The sequence below is a fragment of the Pinus tabuliformis genome, chromosome 6 (assembly GCF_031772625.1).
Source record: "Pinus tabuliformis cultivar Carrire ecotype Pingquan chromosome 6, CPIR1, whole genome shotgun sequence".
In the NCBI taxonomy this organism is placed as follows: Eukaryota; Viridiplantae; Streptophyta; class Pinopsida; order Pinales; family Pinaceae; genus Pinus; species Pinus tabuliformis.
The window spans coordinates 1,844,268,683-1,844,274,552 of NC_142292.1; the positions used below are offsets into that span (position 1 = coordinate 1,844,268,683).

The 5,870-nt window shown below is 41.1% G+C and overlaps 2 pseudogenes across 1 annotated transcript; one reads left to right on the plus strand and one right to left on the minus strand.

The window, feature by feature from the left end:
* Window positions 1-1,078: 1,078 nt before the first annotated feature.
* On the minus strand, window positions 1,079-1,739 carry LOC149266385 (putative calcium-binding protein CML16 pseudogene; annotated as a pseudogene).
* A 693-nt stretch (window positions 1,740-2,432) lies between these two features.
* Window positions 2,433-5,536, plus strand: LOC149266386 ((E,E)-alpha-farnesene synthase-like; annotated as a pseudogene). Its single transcript, XR_016260151.1, has 10 exons — window positions 2,433-2,699; window positions 2,795-2,979; window positions 3,069-3,181; window positions 3,303-3,520; window positions 3,612-3,712; window positions 3,797-3,892; window positions 3,981-4,196; window positions 4,298-4,436; window positions 4,571-4,819; window positions 4,935-5,536. The product of XR_016260151.1 is annotated as a (E,E)-alpha-farnesene synthase-like (transcript).
* The last annotated feature ends 334 nt before the right edge of the window (window positions 5,537-5,870 follow it).

Here is a 5,870-nt window from a genome sequence, read left to right on the forward strand (position 1 = left end):
AGCCAGCAAGCAGAATGCCAGTTATCGACAACATTGGTTGCCTTAGCCTCATTAGCTGCTAGAAGTACTGGTTGCCTTAGCCTCGATAACTGGCATTCTCATAGTTCATTGCAGCCTTGGATATATTCTGTGAGCTGATGTGATGTTCTTGTTATAGTTCACTGCAGCCTATTCTGTGAGCTGATGTGATGTTCTTGTTATAGTTCACTGCAACCTTAGATATATTCTGTGAGCTGATGTGATGTTTTGTCTGCGGCTACAGCTTAGATTTGGTTGTCACTTAGTTATAACGATTCAAAGCTCATCATCTCAGTTCATTGCAGCCTTGGATATATCCTGTGAGCTGATCTGATGTTTCGTTTGTCACAATGATTCAAAACTCAATTATTATTTCTAGTTTTAATTTTCCCGCTGTCAGTTCTGTATATGAGCCCTTAAACAACAAAATGGAATATTTCCCAGTACATATATTTTTACATTCCTGAATCTGAAAATCATCTACATTCCTGAATTTGAAAATCATCTAGGGTTCCGTTAACCTGAAAATAATCTAAGAGAATAGATTTATTTTTGTAAAAACCTCCCAATTTTTAAATCGCACATTTCTTTTTTAACAAAAGCCACACAATTATTGGGGTTTTTCAAGAAAACCGAAGCAGGATTGAAACACCCTTTGAGGATTCGTGGTATAATATCAACAATCAACACATGTTCTGATTTTTATTTTAGATTTACCCATAATACACCAACGAAACACTGACACTTCGCACTTCATTCAAAATAAGACATTGACAACATAACTTATAAAAAATCATACAGCCCCCAAATATTTCATATTCGGGCCCTGGTCTAAAGCCAGTGGGCAACTTAACATCGATAGAGAATAAGTCATCGGTTCTTTGTCCCTAGGCCTACCTATTGTAGCAGAGCAATCTCTGAAAGTAATTTAACAATGGGCCAGAATTCGGTCCTGGCCCAAAATTAAGTTAAACCCCAGCCCATAGAAATCCACAAAAGAATGGTAAGCCAAAACATATTTCTTGCCAGATAACACAATAATTACAATTTATAAAACGCATCCGCAGACAAACAGAAACACGAACCCTATTTTTATTTACATCAAAGATGCTTTGAGATAATCGACCGAAGCAGAAGTGACGGCAGCGGTGAATTCTGCAAAGCTTATTCTTCCATCCCCATCCGTATCAGCCTCGGCAATCATCTCAGTGAGCTCTCGGAAAGACAGGGCATGGCCCATCTTGGCCATGGACCGCGCGAGCTCCGCCGCCGTAATGTAGCCATTACCGTCCCTGTCAAAGGAGCGGAACAGCTCCATCAGCTGCTCCTGGTTATTCGAGACCTCTGCCGTTACACCGGGGGCGATCAGGCTCACCAGTTCCGGGAACTCTATCAGCCCATTGTTGTTTGTATCCACGTGCTTGATTAGGGCATCTATCTGTTCACCGCTGGGCTTCAGTCCCAGAGATCTCAGAAATCCCCCCAGCTCTAATTGCGTTAGGCTTTCGTCTGAGTCAAGATCGAACCTAGCAAAGATCTCCTTTAGCTCCTCTATTTGCTCCTCTGAGAGGCTCTTCTCGCAGCCCATGGGGATTTGGCCTCCGAAAATCTGCAGTTCCCCGACCTTTCTAATGATAAAACAGAGAACTCCAGCACCAGCGACAATCTTAGCAACTGTGTTGTACCTGGGTGGCGAGCTGCACAGAGGAATCGCAGAGCGGGAAGCGCCAGGTTGAAATGTGAGTGAGCAGGGCGGTGACCATTTCGAACCGCGGCATGAATTCTAGCGCGTCCCTGATCGGTCAGGCGATGTCAAGCGCTCTAACTGCATTTGGATTTTTTGTCAGGGAATGGCAGGGCTGTCAGGGGAGGGTGGCGGAGCTAGAGGATGGTGGCAGAGGGCGGAGAGATTTCCGGGGCCGGAGCTGGACGATTTTCCGACCGGTGCCGGAAAACGGGCCATTCTACTGCCTAGGTAGACTACCCCGAAATAATTAGTACATAATGGGAAGTCGGTTGAAATGATTTTTGTCCAGATAGGGCATTTATTAAATCGAGGGACATGGGCTACACGTGGGCTACCTCTTTCAAAGAAACGGGACACGTAAAACCTAATCCACATTGAAATGCTGTTGGTCCACAAAGGAGACTTGACGAAAGGATTGGGGTTTGTCTGTCTATGGATATTTTTGTCGAGATGCCTTCGTCTTCAGGATGGCGACTTATTATTGAAATGTTGTTGAGATGCCATTGTTGTCCAAAGAGGCGCCTCTAAGCTGCCCAGGCGTTCCAATCGCACACGACTAAGAAGCTCTATATATACGGAAAGGCCGCAGGTGGGTTGAACCACATAACTATTAATAAAATGTTGAGATGCCATTGTTGTCCAAAGAGGCGGCTCTAAGCTGCCCAGGCGTTCCAATCGCACACGACTAAGAAGCTCTATATATACGGAAAGGCCGCAGCTGGGTTGAACCACATTACTATTTTATCATAGCGTGAAAAAATATTGGCGCTCCCTTCTATCTCATCAGTTGTACCCATGGCTTCCGTAAATCAATCCGAAATCCCTAGCAAATCTGTGAGCATGAGTTTATGTGACGATGATGGCGTGCAAAGGCGATTATCATTACAATCTCTGGGACGACGATTTCATCCAGTCCCTCTCGACCCCTTATGGGGTGGGTAACTAAATTGAACTTCACTAATACAATTTATTATTCTGCATATTCCTTCTTTAGATTCAATCCATCGATTCTGATCCAATTTTGTCCAGGCACCTTGTTACCGCGAACGGGCTGAGAGACTGGTTGGGGAAGTAAAGGGGATGTTCAATTCAGTTACAGTCACTCCCCTGAATGATCTCATTGAATGCCTTTCGATGGTCGATAGCGTTGAACGCTTGGGAATCGATAGGCATTTCAAAAATGAGATAAAATCGGTGTTAGACCATATTTATAGGTCAGTCACTAACATTATTATCCTTATTTATTAGCTTTATATATGGAATGTTGCATATCATTATAACGATAAATTATTTTTTCGTCCAGTTATTGGGGCGAGAAAGGGATTGGATGTGGGAGAGAGAGTGATGTTATTGATCTCAACTCAACTGCCCTGGGGTTTCGAACTCTTCGACTACACGGATACCCGGTGTCTTCAGGTAAAATATATCCACATTTTATTAGTAAATCGCTTGTTTAAGAAGTTGAATGTAATTTTGTATAATTTTTCGGCCTCTCTTATAGATTTCCTTTAAAAAATCTCATTATATTTCATTTCAGATGTCTTGAAATTATTCAAAGATGAAAATGGGGAATTTCCCTGCTTTGCCAATATTCAGACAGAGGGGGAGATCAGAGGCGTTCTCAATTTATTTCGGGCCTCCCTCGTTGCCTTTCCGGGGGAGAATGTTATGGAAGAGGCTGAAATATCCTCTACAACATATTTAAAAGAAGCCCTGAAAACGGTTCCGATTTCCAGTGCCAGTCTTTCACGAGAGGTGAGGCAACGGTACCATTACAAATTCACAAAATCGTACAATATTTTATATATGTTTTATATGTTTTATAACAACAATATTTTGGGTGCAGATAGAATACGTTCTTGAATATCGCTGGCTCACTAATTTTCCGAGATTGGAAGCAAGGAATTACATTGATCTATTTGGAAACGACAGTAATCCATCGCTTGAGTAAGTAGAATATATATTCGAGCAGTCCCATTATTTTACTATGGCAATTTAAGTGTTGAATCTAATTTGCATTTTGATTTTCAGGACGAGGACCAAGAACGAGAAGCTTTTAGAACTCGCAAAATTAGAGTTCAATATCTTTCACTCCTTGCAACAGAAAGAGTTAAAGCATGTGTCCAGGTGATAAGCTGCCTCCAGCAGTACTATATCTTCCTTGCAAAAAACTTGGTATTTGAGTGGTGTAATATTGGAATTACTTTGTGTGCAGATGGTGGAAAGATTCAGGATTTTCTGAACTCACATTCACTCGGCATCGTCACGTGGAATTCTACACTTTGGCATCTTGCATTGCCACTGAACCCAAACATTCTGCATTCAGATTGGGGTTTGCCAAATTGTGTTATCTTGGAATAGTTCTCGACGATATCTACGACACCTTTGGAACGATGGACGAGCTCGAACTTTTCACAGCTGCAATTAAGAGGTGGGCGTAATTTGCTTGATTAGTTCATGAGTTAATAGAATAGATATAATAAATTGCATAATGATCGAGGCAGAAACTAAGTGTGTGTGCAAAATGATCAGATGGGATCCGTCCGCCACAGAATGTCTTCCACAATATATGAAAGGAGTATACATGGTGTTTTACGATTGCGTTAATGGAATGGCTAGAGAAGCCGAGAAGACTCAAGGCCGAGACACGCTCAGCTATGCTCGAAACGCTGTATGCAAATTTAACCTCATACACAGAGTTGCAGCGAATAACATATTTCTTTGCTTATGATAATGTTAGGTTTGCAATATAATGGAATATCCAAAGCTTAGGCGCACTTAAATTGCTTTGTCTGTGCTATGCAGTGGGAAGCGGTATTTGATGCGTTTTTGGAAGAGGCGAAGTGGATCTCGAGCGGTTATATACCGACGTTTGAGGAGTATTTAGAGAACGGGAAGGTGAGTTTTGGGTACCGAGCGGCCACGCTGCAACCCATTCTCACGTTGGATGTTCCCCTTCCTCTTCACATTCTGCAGGAAATTGATTTTCCATCTAAGTTCAATGACCTGGCATCTTCGATCCTCCGACTACGAGGTGACGTTTGCGGCTACAAGGTCAGTTGGCACATTACACCCTTCTATATAAAATCAAATGCAAAACATTGCATTCAAAAACTGGTTTTCTTTTTGGTTTTGATTTTGAATTTGAGTTGCATGATGGTGAATGCAGGCGGAGAGGAGCCGTGGAGAAGAAGCTTCTTCAATATCATGTTATATGAGAGACAATCTTGGAGCAACAGAGGAAGATACTCTCAATCAGATAGACAGCATGATAGAGGAGAAGATCAAAGAATTAAATTGGGAGTTCCTCAAACCAGAAAGCAATGTTCCCATTCCTTCCAAGAAACATGCATTTGACATTCTGAGAGCTTTCTATCACCTCTATAAATACCGAGATGGCTTCAGCATTGCCAACAGTGAAACCAAGAATTTGGTGATGAGAACTGTCCTTGAACCTGTACCGTTCTAACCCTCACGACCTACAGATTATAAGTACGTGATTGGTGAACGCATGTCTGGGTTGAGATGGCACTGTTACAAAAACCCATATTTGTAAATGGTCGGTCGTTAGGCGGACAAGGCTGACTAACGATCTTTAAATGGTCAATAAATTCTGCAAAGTTACTTTACATGACATTAACATTTTTCATTTGTGTAGAGTCGGGACACACGGCAGATATTTTTAAATGGTCAGTAAAGTCGCATTTCCATGGTGTTGATTGAAAAGTAACATAATTTTAATGGTTTGATATTCAACCTACCATTAAGTTGATTAACACTTACTTTCCTTTAATTGTTTTAAGATATAAATCGAAAACCTTTTTCAATCTTTGAATATTTGTGATGATCTAAGCAAACGGGATGTAAGAGTTTAACATAAATGTGATGTAAGAGTTTGTTGTTTTAAGAATTAAAGTTTTTCTAACATGTTATATTGTTAATATAATGCAATTATAGTGGTTAGTGGGTAATATAGGTTGATTCACATCATTTTTATAAGTGGATAGGCATAGGCATAGGGAGAAAATGTTAATAATTAGGTATATTAATCATATTTGTAAATGTGATTGTGTTACTTGAAGGCTAACTAGTGTGGGGTCAATTA